At 43.6% G+C, this 20,448-nt stretch overlaps 1 long non-coding RNA gene across 1 annotated transcript in view; it reads right to left on the reverse strand.

Moving 5' to 3' along the window:
• Nucleotides 1–6,630: 6,630 nt before the first annotated feature.
• Nucleotides 6,631–20,448, reverse strand: part of LOC306646013 — a 110,199-nt gene continuing 96,381 nt past the window's right edge. The window contains exons 3-6 of the long non-coding RNA XR_013759791.1: nucleotides 19,299–19,378; nucleotides 17,406–17,500; nucleotides 9,371–9,489; nucleotides 6,631–7,023 (exon numbers count right to left, since the gene is read on the reverse strand). This is a non-coding gene — a long non-coding RNA (uncharacterized lncRNA). The remainder of the gene's footprint in view (nucleotides 7,024–9,370; nucleotides 9,490–17,405; nucleotides 17,501–19,298; nucleotides 19,379–20,448) is intronic.

A 20,448-nucleotide genomic window follows, 5' to 3' on the forward strand; every position in this document is an offset into this window, starting at 1 on the left:
CCATGCTTCTAGCCACTCTTTGCTCTTTTCTCTTGCTTAAACATCCAAAGTCCTTTCCCTCTGCCAGGCCTTTGTCCTTGTTGTTCCCTCTGCCCTTGAGCACCTTCTGAAGGGTTCCCCACTTAGCCGGATCACTCTGGTCCTTAGTGTCTCTTGAAAATGTCACCTCTTCAGAAAAGCCTTCCCAGCTCACCTTAGAGCAGTTTCTCCAGATTGTCCTCTTTCATCCCCATTTCATCCTTTCATCCTGCTGAGCACAATCTGTGCTTGTCCTGTGATATATTCCTTCCTTTGTTATCTAGCAATCCCACTGCAATGTTCCCTTCCTGCTCAATTCCCAGTTCTATCCCAGGGCCTGCTGCACAGCCACTGGTCATTGCATGAGTAAAAGGTACAGGATCATACTAGGTATATTTATTTCTGACTTTTTTGGTTTTTCCTAAATGTAATTTAGAGGTTTCTTTTTTATGTCATAAGACATAGCTCTGTCACTGTTTTAGTCAGCTTTTTCACTGCTGCTACTAAAAGATCTGACCAGAACAATCAATCGTAAGAAGGAAAAGTTTATTTGGGGGTTCATGGTTTCAGAGGTCTCAATCCATAGACAGCAGGCTCCATTCCTTGGGGCTCCAGGTGAGGTGGAACATCATGGTGGAAGAGTGTGGTGGAGGGAAGCAGCTCACATGATGATCAGAAAGCAGAGAGAGACTTGCCAGATACAAATATATAACCCAAAGCCACGCCTGCAATTCCCTCCTCCTTCAGCCACACCCCACCTTCCTTCAGTTACCATTCAATTAATCCCATCAGGTGATTAATTCACTAATTGAATTAACGGTCTCACAACCCAATCATTTCTCTTCTAAACCTTCTTGCATTGTGTCACACATGAGCTTTTGGGGGACACCTCACATCTAAACCATAACAGTCACTTTTTTAAAAAATGACTGCATTGTTATATACATTGTACACATATGGATCACTTGTATTGTAGGACATTTTTTCCCCATTCTTTTGGTTTTTACTATTCAAAAGACTGGTACAATAAATTCTTCCTGTATGTGTCTTTGGGTGTGCATGTAAGTATTTCTGGAAGTTAGATTATTTGAAGTAGAATGACTAGGTCAGAGACAAGGAACATATAAGGGTTTGATAGGCATTGCCAGATTGCCTTCCCAAAATAGATTTGTCACCTCATACCACCAACAGCATATGAGAATTCCTGCTTCGAGCTGGGCATGGTGGCACATGCTTGTGATCCCAGCAGCTGCAGAGGCCAAGAAAGAAGATCATAAGTTCAAGACCAACCTCAAAAAATTGGCAAGGCCCCAAGCAATTTAGTGAGACCCTGTCTCAAAGTTAAAAACAAAAACAAAAAACAGCGGTGGGTGTGTGGCTCAGTGGTAAAGCTCCTTGGGTTAGATCTTCAGTACCAAAAATGAAAGACAGAAAGACAGTTCCTGCTTATCTGCATCTTCAGCGATACTGTATTTCATTAACCTTTTAAATTTTCCAATTTTATAAGCAAAAATAGCTCATTGAATTCCTCTACCAGCGAAACTGAGCATTTTCATATGCAGGCCATACAATGTGTGTTTCTGTGAATCACCCATTCTTATTCTTTGCCTAGTTTTCCATCTGGATGGTTGCATATTTTGTGATTGATTTTCAGACTCTCTTTATATATTAGAGATAATAGCTCTTTATTTAACTTACAAATACTTTCTTCTGGCCCATTATTGGTCTTTCACCATCTGAGGAGGCTCCTGGATTAGTCAGCTTTCTGTTGCTGTGACAAAATGCCTGAAAAAATCAACTTAAAGAAAGAAAGATTAGTTTTAGCTCATGGTTTCAGAGGTTTCAGTCCATGGTCACTTGGTTCCATTGTTTCTGGCCTGTGATGAGGCAGAATGTGGCAAGTAGTGACCAAATTCCTCAACTAGGCCCCATCTCCTAAAATTTCCACTACCCCCCTATATCCTGTTAAGTTATAAACACATCAATGGACTAATCCATTGATGAGGTTGGAGCTCTCTGATCTAATCACTTCCCCAAAGCCCCATCTCTGAACATTGCTGCCTTGGGGACCTAGCTTTGAACACATGAGATTTGGGGAGATGTTTCAGATTCAAATCATAATGTACTACATAATTTAAGACTTTCTTTTGCTTCTTATATTTATTTAGAAGAATTTCCCCCATGCTCTTGATTTTCCTTGAGTAACTGATAATGTTTGGTTATTTGTTTATATTTGTGGGTGGGGGGTCTAGATGGAACAGTATGCTCCTTGTTCTCCTGCTGCCTGAGCGGTGACCCCTCCTCACTCCAGTAATTATGAGAAGGTTAGGAGGCAACACACACAGCCAGGTGGCCCTCCCTTTCCAGTGTCACCTGGGTACAGAGCTACGTGGTTCTTGTGGTAGCAAAGGTTACCTGAGGCACTACCTAAAAAGGGATGGGTCCAGTACCCTCTCAGGGAGTTTCCTGAGGGGAATTTCCTGCTTATAACCAGTATCTCACAGCTTTTCTCAAGGGGCAAATTCCAGAGTCTTCCTATGAGGAGTGGGTCTTGCTACCTATTTCCCACTCCTCCCATCTTGGACTGCCTCTTTTCATGGGGCGTTTTCTCACAATTCTGCTGGGCGGTTTCACTGTGGAATGAGGAGCACTTTCTCTGGGTTCTATAAGGCTGAGTCCTCCAGGTTCATGAGACTTTGCAGTTCATCTCACTTCAGAATCTCTTACTGTTCTCACCCTTTGGTGGTATTCTCTCCAGTTCCTATCACTGCCGTAATGTTTACATTTCTCCTGCCATTTCACTGGGACTGAAGTTGGGAAGGGATATAAACATAAATGTTTAGCCAGCCATCCACAACCGAAAGTCCCTAGAAGATGCTGAACTGTAAAATTAATCATTTTTTACCAAAAATAGATTACAGAATATTTAAAAGTACAATTATGGGGAAGTCTAACCACAGTTAAATTCTCTAAGTTAAAAAAGGAAAATTCCCGTTTCAGGAATAAAATGGAATTACTTTGTAGAAATCCCTTTTGGGATGGGTGTGGTGGTACACATTACTGTAATCCCAGTGAATCGGAAGGCTGAGGCAGGAGGATCCTGAGTTCAAAGCCAGCCTCAGCAAGTTAGTGAAGCCCTAAGCAACTCAGTGAGATCTGGTCTCTAAATAAAATACAAAAAAGGGGTATGGGGATATAGCTCCGTTGTTAGAGTGCTTGCTTAGCATACACAAGGCCTGGATTAAATCCCCAGCACCACCAAAAGGAAGCGAAAAAAGGTTGGGGATGTGACTCAGTAGTTGAGTGACCCTGGGTTCAATCCCCAGTACCCACGCCCCCCAAAAAAGTAATCCTTTTTGCCACATTTTCCAAATGGCTATGCTGCCCCAAACTCTTATAATCTTCATTATAGTCTTCCCTGCCTCATCAAGGGATCTCAAGTCCCTGGATTTGCAGTCACTGATGCTTTGTAGATTAACAAAGAATTCTTGATGTATGAACTCTCAGAAGACCAGAGTAGCTAACCTAGGGGGAGGAAGTTGGTGCCTCTGTGGCAAGATTTTCACCAGATTCTTGGCTCCTCAGGGGGCTGGGATTCAATCAGCTTCATTTCTATGTCCACAGAATCTACATAGTGTCTGGCCCCAAGTAACTACTCAAACCACCTCTCATTTTTGCCCATGTTCCAGATTTGTGGGCAGAATAAATGTCATTGTTTCATGCTGCTAAGTTTTGAGGTCAGGTTTGTATCATAATGGATAACTAGAAAAGACTCTGTGCTCTCATTAACTTAAGGATAGAAAGCAGGTCTCACAGGGAAAGAGGTGAGGGAGAGATTCCGGGTCTGGTGGGAGGAAGTGGGGGCAGCCTGGAGGCAGGAACTTCTGGGCTGGCAGTCTGAGTCGGACGGCTAAGGAGATGAGGATGCTGGGCACAGGGACAGTGTTGACTAGAAGAAGAGGGGACCACTTTCAGACTCAGGAAGCTGTCGTTGACATGTCCCTAGCACAGAAGTTCTGCCCAGTGTGTTCTATCTGAACGGCCAACGTCTGTGAAGTCTTTGTTTTCTTTTCTTTTTCTTTTTTGATACTAGGGCTCTAACCCAGAGACACTTTACCACTGAGCCACATCCTTAGTCCTTTTTTTAAGGTTTTTATTTTGAGACAAGGTCTCACTAAGTTGCTGAGGCTAGCCTTGAAGTTGTGATCCTCCTGTCTCAGACTCCTGAACTGCTAGGATTATAGGCATGCCCCATTGTGCCTAGCCACAAAACCTTTCTTTATTCACCAGACATGGACAAGTCCTCCACTTATGTGATCTCCAGTGGTTACCAACAATAGATATTATCTTATTCAGCTATAAGAAAATTGAGGCAGGAAGCTTTAAGCAACCTGTCAGAGGTCATGGAAGCAGAAAGTAGCAAAACCAGGATTCAATCAGGATTCTATTTAATAAAACCACCATCCATTACTGATTCCCTTTAAATTTATTTCTTTTTCTTATTTTAATTGTACAAGTTAATGGGGTACATAATGATATTTGATCATGTTAATAGTGTGAAATGGTCAAATCATGGCTGTTAATATTTCCATCTCTTAGACATTTTTTATTTATTTTATTTATTTTGTTTTATTCTGAGACAGGGTCTTGCTAAGTTGCCCAGGCTAGCCTCAAACTTGCAATCCTTCTGCATCAGCCTCCTGAGTACCTGGGATGACTGGTGTGCACCATTGAGCCCGGCTTCCTTGACATTTAAAACATGTTTTTAACACATAACGATTGTACATATTTATGGAGAGTATGTGTGATATTTCAATGCATGTACACGTGTACTGATTCGATAAGGGTTATAATTGTGTCTGCCTCCTCCTTTTTACTTTGTGTTTGGAATCTTCCAGCTCACAGTATAGGTATTCATAAGCTATATAATAGGTTCTTGTGAACTGTATTGATCACTGCTCGTAGCCTCAGTTTCTCCATTTGTAAGATGGAAATAGTGGTAGTTTTCATCTTGCAAGGAGAATGAAATAAAACAAGGCACATTAGTTTCATGTTGTACAATGTGAAGTCACCATCCGTGCATGTCCACAGAACTAGACCAAACTGAGACAGCTCAAAACCCCAAATACATATGAGATTTCATAGACTTAATAGGAGAAAAAAAGATTACAAACAATCTCATTAACTTTTTGTATGGATTATGTGTCAAACCGATATTTGGTTATAATATGTGCAATCAAAATGAGTTTGACCTATTTCTTTTTACTTTTAAAATTATTTATTTATTTACTTGATATAGGGTCGCACTGTATTGCCCAGGCTGGTTTTGAACTCATAAACTCAAGTGATTTCCCTGTTTCAGCCTCCTGAAGAGCTGGGACTACCGGCAAGCACCGCCACACCCAGCTATTAACACGGGCTATTAGAAAATTTTATTACACATGTGGTTCACATTACATTTCTTTTGGACAGCACTGGGTTAGATCCGTAGGGTGTGAACATTAAGAGCTGGCCACTATTACTGAGATAGCTCAGCTTACCATGTCTCATATCAAGTTTTTGGTTTGCATTTTTACTGTTTTATTTTCTTGGATTACATATGTTTCTATATGACCTCATTTAATTCTATTCTGCAATTTTATGATTTTTTTTCAAACATTATCTTTCCATATTTGTTGAGTTGCTTTCTCCTAGTCAATCTCCCTATAATTTGTGGTAAAAGTTTACATGAAAAGGACCCATGGGCTTTTCTGCAAGGACGATAAGGAAAGCAAAGTGGGGGAGACTATACCCACCTTGAGAGAAGGCAGTGTTGAGGGAGAGAGGAAAGGAAAATGATCTTAGCTGCTGGGACCTGGGCAAGGTAAAGGAGGGCTGGCCGCTTCCTGAGAGAAAGGTCTTGTACTCTCAGCTAAAGGTTATCCTGAAGATGCTTGGTCTCAGAGCTTTCCAGGTGACCTTCTGGCCAGAGTGGAGAGCAGTCTGCTGCCCATGCTGGCTGGCTCTTTCCTGCAAAACCAGGTGAGCTACTGCAAAAGCTAACTGAAGCTACCTTCTGCTTACCTCGGGTTCCTGTTAGTCCCAGAAGATTTCAGGTAATGAAGAGGAGCAGTGTTCAGATGGGGGCTAGGGTAGATTTGAATATAAAATGGACTTAATGGTTCTTCTTACAATCTGCAATTGTAACCTTAACAGTGACCGGCCCTGGGCCGGTGGTGCACACTTGTAATCCCGGGCTGAGCCAGGGGATCACAAGTTTGAGGCCAGCCTGAGATCCCGTCTCAACATAAAAATTAAAGAGGGCTGGTGGGGAACACCTCGCATCCAAACCACAACAGATTTTTTCTGTCATATAATGATAGAGAGTCTTCAGATTGTTACAATCTGGTTTACATTCAGTGGTAGAGCACCCCTGGGTTCAAATCCCTAGCACCAGAAACAAAATACAAAGGCAAAAAAAAAAAAAAAAAAAAAAAAAAAATCTGAGTAAAAACGTACTGCTTCTTTAGAAGGAGTAAATATTACTTAAGAAAAAATTTTTTGGGGGGCTGGGGAGATAGCTCAGTCGGTGGAGTGCTTGCCTTTTTTTTTTTTTGTTTTAGTTGTAGGTGGACACTATATTTTCATGTGGTGCTGAGGATCAAACGCAGGGCTTCATGCATGCTGGGTGAGCACTCTACCGCTAAGCCACAACCCCAGCTCTAAATATGACTTTTAAACATCAAGTCGACATTAGGTAAAGCACCATTAAAGTATTTAAACTAGTTGGTATTTGTAAATTTCGAATACCATCCTCTATCCCTTTCATGGAGTCTAACAGAAATGGATTCTGTTTTAGTCAGCTTTTTCATTGCTGTGACTAAAAGATCTGATCAGAAAAATTGTAGAGGAGGAAAAGTTTATATGAGGGCTCACAGTTTTCAGAGGTCTCAGTCCTTAGGGCTCCAGGTGAGGTTGAACATAATGGCAGATGAGTGTCCAGATGGAAGCAGCCCACATGATGATCTGAAAGGAGAGAGGAAGAGGGAGAGGGAAAGGGGGAAGGGGAGAGAGAGGGGAGGAGGGGGAGAGGGAGAGGGAGAGAGAGGGGAGTGGGGGAGTGGGAGAGGGAGAGATATTCTACTTGCCAAATATAAATATATACCCCAAAGCCACGCCCCCAATGACGCACCTCCTCCAGCCTCACCCTACCGCCTTCAAATACCACTCAATTAATCCCATCAGGGGATTAATTCACTGATTGGGGTAAGGCTCTCACAAGCCAATCATTTCTCCTCTAAACCTTCTTGCATGTGTCATACATGAACTTTTGGGGGACACCTCACATCCAAACCACAACAGATTTTTTCTGTCATGTAATGATAGAGATTCTTCAGGTAACAATCTAGTTTACATTCAAGTGGTTGATTCTGATTCTCCCTTGCTAGGAGAACACGGTAGACTTTTATGAACGGAATCATTCCTTATAGAAAGGAATCACATGCTTTCCTTGGGAAATTTTCAACTCACACTCAGTCCCAGAGGGACAAAGGATAATGATTTCATGTTGTCTGGCTACTGACTCCCTAGTGGTTTTGAAACATGGATTTTCCTTTGAAAAGAAAGCTGCCTCGTCCTTTTTAAAGGACATCACAAGGCTTTCTGTGGCACGGTTCAGCCCTGGCGTCCACCACAAAGACATTTGTGTGTCCTTCTGGGGCTTTGAGCCAGGCATAGTCTGCCCAAACTTTCTGCCCATCTGCCACCTGGAGGGCAAAGCCTTGCCTTCTGCCAGGCCATGGTGACAGGGACACCATTCAGGAACAAAGACAGCCTTTGCTCCTGCCCCAAGCAGTGGGCAGCTGCCTAGGTATGAACCTCAGGTCACCACATACCTCACCCTGGGCATTTATGTACAGAGGTGTGAGGTGAGAAAGGCCAGGATGGCTTGCTTGGTTTGACAAAGGACAGTGTGTGGTTTGACAAGTGTCTGATATTGGCGCGGTCAAGGAGCAACTCCTTGTGGGGTAGCCACGAGAGGGGTGGTGAATTTCATGCACTGACCAGCAGGGCCTTTGTACAAACCCTTGACAAATCTCCCTCCTTCTCCCCCACCCCTTTGAAACCCTGCCAGCCCAAAGTTCAGGATCCTCATGCGAGCCCCCAAGTCAAGGAGGCAATTCATTCTAGAGGCGAAATGCTAGGCTCCGGAGAGAGATCCCACAAAGTCCCAACTGTGGATCTGTTATGCACTACCTGGGTGGCCAGCCTGCAGGTTGCTCAACTCTTCTTGGAGTTGAGTTCCTGAGGCGTGGATTCAGGGTGGCCAGTGAAGGGACAGGTGTGGGGAGGGAGGGGAGACAATCAGAGGTTGCTTTACCAAGCCAGCCACTATAGCAGGCAACTGAGGCTTCTATCTGCAGGGAAACTCCCAGCCAGCCAAGGGTGCGTCTATGCCCGTGGTTCAGGCACATGTTAAGGGCCTGCCCAGGGGGTAGTTAACTCCCAGGCAGTCCTGGTCTGTCATGTTCATGGGTCAAGGGCATTTTGGCATTCCCAAAGGCAGCTGTCACAAAGATACAGGGACTGGCCTTTGGAAGCTGGCCAGGGGACACCAAAATGGTAAGGGGAACTGGGTTGCTATGGCAGCCTCTATTACCCCCTCTAAGCCTTGTGTGTGGTTTTAAAAGTGAAAGTAATCATAGTTTTTATTTCACAGGAAGGATGAAATAAAATAAGGCCTGCTAGGTCCTCAGCTTAACGAGTGACCGTGGCAGCCTTAGAGGTTGGTTGGTATTACTAGGACCCCTCAGCTTAGAAGTCTCGGCCCTAAGGTTTTGTTCACTATTTCTTTTATTTCCTTGTGAGTTACCGAGCCTTTGTACCTCAGCACACACATGTGGGTTTCAAGAGGCTTGTGCTTTGTTTTGCTTTGTCCGGAGAATGTTGGCGACATCACCATCACTCTGCTGATTAGAGATACAGCAAGTCGAAGATGCAGGGCAGCAACCTGCAAGGGAAGGCTTTGGCAAGGCACGCTTCCAACTGCCTGCAGTTCAATTAGGGGAGGTTGTTGCGTAGGGGCTGGTGGGGACAGCCCCTAATATATACATGGGAAATACAAGGGTAGACAAAGCTATCCTTGCTTCAAACAACAGTGTAGGGCCTCAGAGAATCTGCTTGGAGGTTTGGCCAGGGAAGGGATGGAGGTGGGCTTTATAATTGCCCTGGATATTGCTAGTTTCTTTAAAGCACAATTTATAAAGCCTTGACTTAAATGTGTGTTTGTGTGTGTGTGTGTGTGTGTGTGTGTGTGTGTATGTGTGTTTGTGTGTGTATTCTATATACATTCAGCATATGAAAGGATACTTACCTCTGGGTGTGGTGGCCCACACCCGTAATTCCAGTGGCTTGACAGGCTGAGGCAGGAGGATTGCAAGTTCAAGGCCAACCTCGGCAACTTATCAAGGCCCTAGGTAACTTAGTGAGAGCCTGTTTAAAAAAAAAAAAAAAAAAAAAAGAGGGCTGGGATTGTGGCTCAGTCCCCAGCATCCCCCCTTTTGTTTATATATTTCTTTATTTTTATTTTTTTTGTGGTGCTGGGGATCGAACCCAGGGCCTTGCGCTTGCACTCTACCGATTGAGCTATCTCCCCAGCCCTATTTATATTTTAGAGACAGGATCTTGTTCAGTTGCTTAGTGCCTTGCTAAAGTTGCTGGGGCTGACTTTGAACTCATGATCTTCCTGCCTTAGCCTCCTGAATTGCTGGGCTTACTGGTGTGTGCCCACTGCACCTGGTGCAAGAAGCATTCTTTATGTTTGAAAAGCAATGACTTAAAATACCCTACTCTGAGTGCATGCTCTAGTGTACCTGTCAGGTAGGTGGTGGCAATGAAGCAAGTATCTACTAGAAAGAGGTAATGAAAACATGATTGGGCAGTGTGTGTATTCCAAGCTCCTGTGAAATCGTTAGAAGCTGAGCCTAGAATTTGTTAGGTGACTAAGGAAAAAAAAAATTTTATTTTGCAGTAAAATAGGTAATTTTAATAGTAAAATCAATTAGAAATTATGCCTATCAAGCATATAATAGAATGGGAACTGTCTTCAAACATCTGAGCTCTGCATATGTTATTCTTTAATTCTACATTATATTCTTACTATTTTTCTAGCACTCAAAATTAATAAAGCAACACAGTATGATAAATAATTGGGAGTCACACATACAATATATTTTTGTCAGTACGCCTTCTCCCCCCTCGTTTTGACAGTGCACGCTGGGGACAATACATATCAGTCACAGAAGGGAAAATGAGTGGGTGGAAGCAAGCATATTGGCAGTCACATGGTAGCAGCTCACCCATTCCTCAGCTCGGGTACTTCCTTGCCATTACTCTCTCAGTATTCCTTTTAATTTGAGTTTTATTCTACCAATTCAAAGAATCAGTCCATTAAGAATATTAAGCTAAAAAAAAGTAATTATTATTTTAAAAGCACAAAATATTGAAACAAGTTTTACAACAAAAGTCTGTGCATTAGCCTGGGTGTTTATTTTAGCTCGTGGCTCAACCCCGCTGAATAGTCTAGATTTGTTACTTCTAAGGTTTGTAAAAGAGTTTAATAGTCGTGTGTGGGTTTTGGTTGTTGTTGGGTTTTTGTGTGTGTGTGTTTTGGGGTGGGTTTTTTTTTTTTTTTTTTTTTTTGGTATCAGGGATTGAACCCAGGAGTGCTTTAACCACGGGGCCACATCCCCTAGCCTTTTTTTCACTTTTTATTTTGAGACAGGGTCTCACTAAGTTTCTGAGGCTGACTTTGAACTTGCTATCCTCCTGCCTCAGCCTTCCACGCTTCTGGGATTAGAGGCATGAACCACCACTTCTGGCAACAACTGTGTTTTCTTGCTCCAAATGATTACTCTGTTCTTGGTTCTTACATAGCTTTCTCTTGCATCCAGCTTATAGACTTGATAAAAGAAGTAGCTAGTAGAAGAGATAAAATCTTTTCTACAGAATTTGGAGACTCTGGGTCATGTCTTCCCACAAAGCAGTGAGCTCTTTGAGGGCAAGGACTATTACACACACATGTATACACACATATATTAGTAACTTAGTGAGACCCTGAATATGTATGTATATATGTATATATGTACATATTTATATATGTATATATTCTCCCTGGACTAGGTAGGGATTGAATGAATGATAAAAATAGCAACTAGCACCAAAAAAGGATTTTATGAATTAGCTTTGTTAGGCTTTAAAACTAACATACTCTATCATTAAACACAAGGGAAAAAATGGTAGTCTTACAATGGAACCTGGCAGACACCACCTGATTCTAGTGATTAAATTGGACATCATGGGTAACAGGACAAATTGATGTGATACAGAAAAGGACAGCTTCACTTCTAGGGTATTCCTGCCAAAGATGCCTAACCTGACTCTAATCACCAGGAAACATCAGACAGATCCACACTGAGCGGCAGACTACAAATCACAGCCTGTGCTCTTCAAACATGCCAACGTCAGGCAAGATCAAAAAAAAGAAAAGGAAGAAAAAAATTTAAAGGCTGAGGGACAATTTCAGATAAAAGGAGAATAAGGCGTCTTGACAACTAAATGTATTGTATGATCTCAGATTCTGAATTGGCAAGAGAAGTGCTGTAAATAACATCATCGGGAAATTGGCAACATTTGAATGTGGACTGTAACTTGATTTTTATCATTTTACGAGCATCGTGTGAAATAATGTCTTTTTTTTTTCTTTAGGGAATATACAATCTGAAATTTTTGGTTGGCATATATAGTTCAGAAACACACACACACACACACACACACACACACACACACATATACATACAGCCCACAGGTCTTAGAGCAATTTTTAAAAATTGAGATGAAATTCATGGAACACAATTTTACCCCCTTGAACTATATCTGTAATGTATTCAGTGACATTAAGTACATTCATCATGGTAGGCAACCTCCACCTCTATTGGTTCCCAAATGTTTTCAATGTCCCAAAAAGAAAATCTCAGCTCCTTTAAGTGGTTACTTCCCATTTCCCCTTCCCATGGAACCTGCTTTCTAACTGTGGACATTCCTATTCTGGATCTTTTCAATGGAATCATACAATACGCAGCCTTTTATGACTGGCTTCTCTTACTCAGAATGTCTTTGAAAGTCATCCACATTGTCGCATGTATCATCCTTCATTCCTTTTATGACTGAGTAACATTCCACTGTATGGCTGAACCTACTTTGTTTTCCATTCCTTTCTTTTTTTTCTTCGTCCTGGGAGTTGAACCCAGGGGCGCTTACCATTGGGTCCCATCTCCAGCCTTTTAAATTTTATTTGTATTTTGAGACGTCTCGCTGCATTGCTTAGGGCCTCACTAAGTTGTTGAGGCAAACTTTGAACTTGTGATCCCCCTGTCTCAGCCTTCCCAGCCACTGGGATTACAGGCAGCCACCAGTCCAGCCTGTTTTTCCGTTTCTTGATGGACGCTTGCGTTGTTTCCACCTTTTGGCTATTGCCATTAGGCTGCTATGAACACTCACATACAAGAATGTGTTCGAGTGTCTGTTTTCATTTCTTTTGGGTACAGACCTAGGAATGGAATTATTGTGTCATCCGGTAAATTTATATTTAACTTTTAAAGAAACAGTCAAATTGTTTTCCAAAGGGGCTGCATTATTTTACTATTGGTACTGTTCTTACAAGTCTTCTCAAAGTAGGAACTCAGTTCAAAGCAAAAAGGAAAAAGACATTAGTGTGCGCATCCAGGCAGAAGGGAAAGGAAACCTAAATTCACAGAGTGAGGAAGTGAGGACAGATGTTCATCTAACAGTGTCAACGTGTGACTGAGATGGGTACAGTGGCAGGCGGCAGCAGCCCAGTGGGAGATTCTAGAGTGGAAATTTTGTGAGGGATCACACGCTTTGAAAGTGCTACTACAGCGCCCTCATGACCAGAAGCTCAGCCCCAGGCAGGTGAAAAGAGCTGATGGTATCAAGTCTTCTTTTTTTTTTTGGTACCGGGGATTGTACTCAGGGGCACTGAACCACTGAGCCACATCCCCAGCCCTTTTTTGTATTTTATTTAGAGATAGGGTCTTGCTGAATTGCTTAGGGCCTCACTAAGTTGCTGAGGCTGGCTTTCAACTCCCCATCCTCCTGCCTCAGCCTCCCAAGCTGTTGGGATTATAGGCATGCACCACAACGCCTGGCTGCCCAGCCTTTCTCTTTTCCTTTGGGGGTGTCATTAGCAGCTCTGTGACTGCAAGGTCCATTCACTGACTGTGTGCATGAGTGAGCACGGGCTGCCACCTGTACTTGTATAAATGGGCATCTGTTGTGGGAAACAGCAGTTTCCCTTACAGATATTTGCCCAACTGGTGTGAAATTTCTGCAAAGGCTGTGAAGCACTGATAGACATTGAGGATCACAACTGAGTCCTCTAAATTCAGGTCACATCATTTTAGTTACTCTTGCTACTAACTCAGTGTGTGAGTATGTGAGGGATGCAGATTCTCAGGTCCACCAGCCCTGGTTGAACGAGAATCTGCTATTTAACACGATCCCCAGGTGATCGGCATGCCCCATAAAGTTTGGGAGGATTGCATTAATGCAGAGTTATCTAAACTTTTTGTTGTTTTTTGCAGTGCTGGGAATGGAACCCAGGACTTCACGCATGCTAGACAAGTTCTATACTCCTGGACTACATGCCCAGCCCACATAAACTCTTCTAACTATAACAACATCTGGGGCTGCTTATTAGAGAATCCTGTTTTGCCTTGCTTGCTGTAGTAGAGATAAATTCAGTGGGTCTGAGGTGAGGCCCTGGAATGAGAATTTTTTTTTTTTATTTTTAATTGGGTACTGGGAATTGAGCTCAGAGGTGCTTAACCACTGAGTCACATCCCCAGTCCTTTTAATTTTTTTATTTTGAGGCAGGATCTCACTAAGTTATTTAGGGCCTTGATAAATTGCTATGGTTGGTCTTGAACTTGCCAACCTCCTACCTCAACCTCTGGAGTGGCTGGGATTACAGGCAAGTGCCTCCTTGCCCAGCTGGAATGAGAATTTTTAACAAGCCTCCAGGTGAGTTTTCTGGTCAGGTAATTTGGGAAAGCAATACTTTAAATACACAGTTTTAAAGACAAAGGGGAAATCAGCCTTCTGGACAAAGACTGAAACTACCCTTTTTAGTGATCTGATGTTAACTCAAGGACTTCTGAAATGCCCTGTGGTCTCTGCAGGACAAGTCTTTCTCTTAGCTCCGAAAAGGTCTTGCTGAGCCTCTGCTCCATGCAAGCACCACATTCATTTGCTTTAATCCTAACACCACTAGACTAGGAGCCCTATTATCTGTTGCTTGGGAGAGGAATCTGAGGCTCAGAGAGGGTAAGTAGTGGCCCAGGGTACCTCAGCCAGTAGGCAACAGTAGGACCTGATTCATAATCAATACCTTTCTGCCAGTTCTTCAGCGACCTGGGTCCATCACATCCATGCTCATAATCTGGGTGACAGCATAAACCCCCAAGTCCACTCCTAGCTGGCTCCCTCCGACCTTTCCCTCTCCATTCTGCCTGTGCCACTGGGGATGTGGGCATTTGAGAGTGTTTTGTCTCTTCTGAGAGGGAAGGCTTGATTTGACTTCCAGCCCTATTTATCTCACTTCTCCAAACCTCCATTTCCTTTACTGTAAAAAGGGAATGACATTAGGTATTGTGAAGATTGAAGAAAATAAGTGTATAAAACACTTATTAAATTTTCTGGTACATAGTATGTGCTCAATAAATGGTAGCTTGTTCTGTTTTAATTTTACCATGGTTGCAGCAGTAGAAAAACTTAGAGATGAAAAATTTGTAGATATTCACTTACAGTAGTACCCTGTTGAGAGCAGTCATAAATTCCCATAAATCTGGTGACTTAATACTACAGAAATTTATGCTCCTATAGTTCTAGAGGATAGAAGTTAAAAAAAAAAAAAAAAAAAAAAATCGAAGTGTCCCTCCATAGTCTCCAGGGAAAAGCCTTTCCAGCTTCTTCTAGATTTGGTGGCTCTAAGAATTTCTTGGTTTGTGGCAATATCATGCCAATCTCTGCCTCCATCTTCTTGTGTCTTTTTCTTCTCTTTTTCCGACTCTGTCTAGGACATGTGTGATTGGATCTAGGGCCCACTCAGATAATCTCATCTCAAGAGCCTTAACTTCGTTTGGAAAAATTCATTTCCCCAATAAGGTCACATTCACGGGTTCCAGGGGTGAAGATGTGAACATGTTTTTGGGGGCCACGACCCAGCCCACCACATGAGGTTTAGAGTGCTCCTCATTCCTCCTCCCCCAGGACAAGGACCATTTGTGGTCAGGAGACATCCAGACAAGGGAGCTGGGAACAGTCTTGCTCCAATGTTCTTCCACTAGCTATTGTTGCTATTTCTGTTTCTCCCTTTCTCCTAACTTCAGGACACTCAGTTTCCAGTTCTACCTTTACATTAACTATGTCTTTCCATGTTTCTGAATTCAAATTCCTAAATATTCAAGGGTTGTTGGTCTCTCTGGGTATAGGCTGATCTTAGGTCAGGTGTCTTTCCCTGTTTCCATGACTTGGGTCTTAGAGAGGTGGAGACAGCAGAGCCACATGATTCAAAGCAAGGTCTCCCAGGCCTGCCCTTGCAGATCCCTCTAGTGGGGATGGTGGGGGAATAATTTTCTTTAGAAGGAGCCTTTTTTAGTTGATGTCACTTGCATAGATCCTAGCAAGGTCTTGTGAAGAAATCCTGGGTCCCTCATTGTACCCAAGACTGAGCTCCATTTATTGAAGTACTCAAGTCGTTATAAGGCAGTCACACTTTTAGGGAGACAAGCAGCATGAATCCTGTGGTCACATTATAAGGACACTCTGCAATAGAGTCAGAGCAGTCACCCTGTTCACTGAGCACTACATTCATTTTTTTCCTTTTCTTTTTCTTTTGGTACCAGGGGTGGTTAACCACGGAGCCACTTCCCCAGCCCTTTTTGTTTTTTATTTTGAGACAAAGTCTCACTGACTTGCTTAGAGCCTCTCTAATTTGCTGAGGCTGGCTTTGAACTTGCGATCCTCCTGCCTCAGCTCCCCAGCCACTGGGATTACAGGCACGTGCCATCATGCCCAGTCCCACGTTCATTTTCGCATTTAGTCTTTATAACAACCCTGCAAAGGAGTCCTTAGCCCTACTGCCATTTCACAGAGAAGGGGCTTATAGAGGCTAAGTTACTTGCCCCAGGTCACCTGGCTCCTAAAGGACAGCCTTCTCCACTGTGGATTTTTTGCAAGTGCTGTTCTCATTCATGCTATCCCTGAGTCTCTCCCTTTAGAAACCGTGTCGGAGTTAATGCAAAATTCAGGGCACCATGTCGGAAGAAGGAAGACCTGGATGTTGCAGAACTCTGATTTGGAATGATAATTCATGTAAATACGGAGTGGTGGATGTGTGAAAATAAGTGCTGGGGAAAGTTGTCCGCTCCAGTAAAATTATTTAAAATTTCAGTTTTCCACGTGATCATTTTTCTTTTTGTTCTGGTATCACTGAAGGCTTGTTGCTTATAAAATATGTGAGGGAAATTAATCGAGGTTATTTATTTTCCCCCAAGTCAGTGTGTGTTGGGGGTGGGACCTCTGGCAGAGAGTAGAAAGGACCCCTGTGGAGTTGTGAGATCCCTGTACATATTCTGACATGTAGCTACATGGCTTTAGATCCAGGAATGCAAAGGCGACCTCTGCAACAGGGAACAGTGAATTAGCAATCTCTTCTCCAGGAAGTGAGAAAGGGATTCTTCTGGTTCCTGGAGCTGGGGTGGAAGGTGCTGGTAGGGGTAGGGGCTGTTGGCAGGAATCCTCTTTTCATTCCTTCCCATTTCCCAGGTGAGGTTAGAGCCTGCTGAAACCCTCATCCATGCATGCTCTTAATTATCAGTAAAACGAATGAACTTTGAAGATAATAAGGTCATCTTTAAATGAATTGCACTTCCAGTGGGCAGTCCTAGTTTGATGTGGAAACATCAGGGCCACCCAACCTGTCTTCTAATTCATCATCTTTTTCAGTCTGCATATATATGTAATTTTTTCTTTTGCATGCTTCAAATGCACCTTTAGGGAGGGAGATGTGAACTCAGGGACATCATGACGGCCTTCACAGGCCTGCTGGGCTCTGTTGGCTGGGTGTGCTAAAAATAACTGAAGAGGTTAAAAAAAAAATGTTGAAGCAGATTTAGGGGCTCTTCTGCAAAATGAAACACAGAAGCTGGGCCCTGGGTGGTTCTATTTAAAGACGATCATCATCTCATCCTCTCTCGTGGATTTACATGCCAGGACTTTATTCCCCAGGCTGCCGAGGGAAGGACAGTCTGATCTGCACCGGGACTCACCTCCTCCCAATCCCCTGCAAAGCAGCAACTGTCCAGAGCACAGCCAGGCTGGGTCTGGGTCTGAACGGCTCCCATCTTTACTTCCACAATTGCTCCTTCGAATTGAAGAAAACGAAAATAAAGTTTTCAAGGCCAATTTCACAATTTCATCTTCTGTGAAAAGCAAAATCAACGAGGCTATGAAAAATTATAAGTAGTTAAAACATTTTCACATCATCCTTCAGAGAGAGAGAGAGAAAGAGAGAGAGGGAAAGAGAGATCAGATTATTCAAAGTAAGGGCCAATGCAAGCTTTCTTCCTCCTCCTTTTTTTAAAGGCATAGACAGAGGTTTATTTAGGAAGGTAGATCCAAGCGAGAATGTGGGTTATCTTGAGAGTGAGAAACCTCCCCCCACCACCCAACACATCTGGTCTCAATCTTTATACACCAGTGGACAAAAGCAATTAGACAAGCTCTGTTTTCCATGTCATAATAATGAAAGTCATATATTTTCCATGGCTGTCTCATTTGGTTACCCAGATCTGCAGAAAGAGCTTAAATGGTATTTAAAAGCTGGTTTTTGCTTGGCAGTACTGTTAGTGACCTGAGGGATAAGCATTCCTGTGTCTTCCAAAACTGAAGAGGAGAAAGGGTAGCTATTATGGGTGTGTGCTACTAAACCTTGACAGGGCTTACGTGCCTGCAGGCAGTTCCCACTACCTAATTTTTCTAACAAGCCCTGTGGGAGAGGAATGCATTATTAGACTTGGTTGATTTAGGAAGCTCTCTTGACACATCTGCTGGGAGGAGCTTTTCTAGAAGGTGAAACTTTGCCCCTCTCACTGTATGGGTCAGGACTCTTGGTCCCAAGTGACAGAACTGAACCCAACCCCGCCTGAGCAAAAGAGAGACTTGGTTCACATAATTGGGAATTTGAGGAGGTAAATCTGGTCAGACTCAAGTGATTTCAGGGTTTCAAACAATACCATCTTCTTTTCCTCTCTGTTCACCTCTCCCAAGATTAGCCACTCCAGGAGAAGTCACCTCAGTCCCCGCCCTTCCATTCTTAGCCATCTTGTGTGAATTCTCATTGACTCAGGTGCCCATTCTTAAACTGATTCACACTGGGACCACTGATCCCTTCCTGGAGGTGGCAATGGGGGTGAGACCTCAAACCACAGGTTGACTCACCAAAAAAAAAAAAAAAAAAAAAGCCCAAAAAAGAACAAACAAACAAACAAACAAACAAAAAACCCAGTGCCTCAGCTTCAGAAGATGTGGGAATGGATGCAGGATGCCTCAGCTCCCCCATAAGGGACACTCGTGAGTGGGAAACAGGCAGCCTTCAGGCCAGTGCAGCCTGGTCCACCTGCCCCTTGGGGAGCGGATGTCTCCTTCTCTGGTTCTCTTCTGGGCCGAAGAGGTCTCATAGCCAGGACACACAGTTGAGTGAACAGAATTAAGGCTGGAGACTAGTTCGGGGTCTTCTAGGCAGGACACCTTTGTGCTGTGTGGCCCTCAGCAACAGTCAATGGTGGCACTGGTCAGTGAGCAAAACTAGCAGAGGTCATCGACCTGGACCCCAAACCACCTTAAACAGATAACCTGCACCCAAGGTTTCTTGCCTGACATGATTCTGCTATGACTTGTGCCTGAGCTGTTGTATAATTTTTATTTATTTTTTTAAATTTAGAGACAGGATCTGACCAAGTTGCAGAGGCTGGCTTTGAACTTGCGATCTTCCTGCCTCAGCCTCCTGAGTCGCTGGGATTGCCCGTGTGCATCACCACGCCTGGATATAACTTAATGTTTGTTTAGACTTAGTCGTGCGATGTGAAGCTGTTTTAGAAGGAGATGGGTCGAAGAATCCAAAGACCTGGGTTTGATGACTCTGTTTTACCATCTGGGCTTACCTGTTTGAGTCCTGATGCTATTTTGGGCACTGGCTTCCTCCTCTATAGGACAAGAAGAACCTTCCAAAGACTCTTCGCTCCTGTGGGAAAAAGACCTGTGGTTTGGGGATTTTGCTCCTAGCCTCCCCCTGCTTTCCTCTGGGACTGGCTGCTCCCCACAGCCAATTGTCTCAGACGTGTGAAATTGGTGGTTTTACTGCACGCAGTCAGATCCAGGGCGTCCTCAGGTTGAAATTTCCCTCCCAGAAGACTTGGGTTGGTGACACACAAACCCCCTTTATGACTTTTAGGCAAATTAGTACCCTCTCCCCAGCCAGGGGCCCCTGCAGAAACTGGATGGAGACAAATGCAATGGGTCGATGAGTGAAGATGCAAAGCGGGGTGGCAGCGGCTGACATCTGTCCCAGGAGTCAGCCCCAGCAGGGGAAGAACCAATACACGGGGGCGGGGGGCAGGGGAGGACAGGACCCTGCATGCTGACCCACGGCGCTGAGCAGAGACTGGGTGGATTCTTCAGCATCATCTGCGTGGGCGTTTAACACTCTGTTTTGCATTTGCCAACAGTAAACCCTAGTGCCCAGCTGAGAATCCCAAAAATACCCTATCACCTCTGTTATCTATCGAAAACCAAACTTCCTTTTAGGTACCCTCCTGGTCCCACCCATCGGAGACCAGGAGAGCTAGGACAGAGTGAGCTAGCTTAGTCTTGGTCAGAGTTGCTGGGAGAGGGCATGGGGATCTTGTGACATGTTTTGGGGGTTGAACTAGTCTGCTTCTGGTTTACTACTGACAGTTAAATTGGTCTTCCAAGGCCTAGAGATTCGGGCCAATGGTCTGTGTGGGATTAAGCAATGCCTGTGGGTGCCACTGGGTGCCAGTAGTGGAGTATTTTGGGGTCCAAACAACCACGCGCACACACACAGGGACTTCCTTTTTAATAATTTCTGCTCTATTATTCAATGGCTTCGTGAGCTTGGAGGATATTCAGGGAAGCATAATAATAATGTTTGGATTCATACAGCACCATTCAGTACTCAAAGATCTTTTAAATTCAGCAGAGTTTAGCAGGTAAGAGCTTGGATGACTGCATTCAAATCTGTTTTTTTTTTTTTGTTTGTTTGTTTTTGGTTTTGGTAGTGCTGGGCACATG

The sequence above is a fragment of the Sciurus vulgaris genome (assembly GCF_902686455.1).
Source record: "Sciurus vulgaris genome assembly, chromosome: 16".
NCBI classification, from domain to species: Eukaryota; Metazoa; Chordata; class Mammalia; order Rodentia; family Sciuridae; genus Sciurus; species Sciurus vulgaris.